Below are 1,420 nucleotides of genomic sequence, written 5' to 3' on the forward strand. Positions count from 1 at the left end.
CTCCGTGCGGCTGTTATAATCATGTCCTTTCCTATTCCAGTCGCAAACAACACAAGGGAAAAACGACTGTCTGTATGCCTCCACACGTGCCCTTATTTCTCGTATCTTATCTTCGTGATCCTTATGCGTAATGTATGTTAGAAGCATCAGAATCGTTCTACAGTCAGCTTCAGATGCTGGTACGAAAACCGCACTTTGCTAAAATTCTCCTATTAAAACGAAGTCGACCATTCGCCTTTCCTACCATAATCCTCGCATGTTCCTTCCATTACATATCGCTTTGCAACATTACGCCTAGATATTTAAACGACGTGACGGTGTTAAGTAAGACAGTACTAACGCTGCATCCGCACATTACTGTTTTGTTTTTCCTACTCATCCGCATTAATTAACATTTTTCTGCATATAGACCTAGCTGACATTCATCACACCAACTAGAAATTTTTTCTCAGTCATCTTGTATCCTCCTACAGTCACTCAACTTCGACACCTTCCCGTACACCACAGCATCATCAGCAAACAGTGGCAGACTGCTTCGCACCTTGTCCGGCAAATCATTCATGTGTATAGAGAATAATGGCAGTCCTATCACTCTTTCTTGGCAACGGCCTTGCCGCAGTGGATGCACCGGTTCCCGTGAGATCACCGAAGTTAAGCGCTGTCGGGCGTGGCCGGCACTTGGATGGGTCACCATCCAGGCCGCCATGCGCTGTTGCCATTTTTCGGGGTGCACTCAGCCTCGTGATGCCAACTGAGGAGCTACTCGACCGAATAGTAGCGGCTCCGGTCATAGAAAACCATCATAGCGACCGGGAGAGCGGTGTACTGACCACACGCCCCTCCTATCCGCATCCTCAACCGAGGATGAGACGGCGGTCAGATGGTCCCGATGGGCCACTTGTGGCCTGAAGACGGAGTGCTTTATCACTCTTTCTTGGGGCTCTCCTGAATATACCCTTGTCTCTGATGAACTCGCAGTCAAGGACAACATACTAGGTTCTATTGCTTAAGAAGTCTTCAAGCCACTCACATATCTGGGGACCTGTTCCGTATGCACGTACCTTCGTTAACAGTCTGCAGTGGGGCACAGGGTGAAATGGTTTTCGGAAGTCTAGACATATGAAATCTACCTGTTGCCCTTCATCCATAGTACGCATTATATAACGTGAGAAGCTGACTTTCGCACGAGCGATGCTCTGAAGCCTTAATGTGACAGGAACAGCACAAACACTTATAACGAAAGACAGCGTTATATTACTAACTCTCCTAAAACAACCTGCATTCAACTACTGACAGAGTAAACTATCGCGTGCTGAGGGAAAACGCACACTGACCTCCAGGGGAAATCACAGTGTAGAGATTAATACTGCCGCGAGGGATTAGCAGAGCGGTCTAAGGCGCTGCAGTCATGGGCTGAGCG

General features: G+C 47.9%; 1 pseudogene; it reads left to right on the forward strand.

The window, feature by feature from the left end:
- Positions 1–600: 600 nt before the first annotated feature.
- Positions 601–718, forward strand: LOC126189092 (5S ribosomal RNA; annotated as a pseudogene).
- Positions 719–1,420: the final 702 nt, after the last annotated feature.

This window comes from Schistocerca cancellata, chromosome 5, assembly GCF_023864275.1.
Source record: "Schistocerca cancellata isolate TAMUIC-IGC-003103 chromosome 5, iqSchCanc2.1, whole genome shotgun sequence".
Lineage (NCBI taxonomy): Eukaryota > Metazoa > Arthropoda > Insecta > Orthoptera > Acrididae > Schistocerca > Schistocerca cancellata.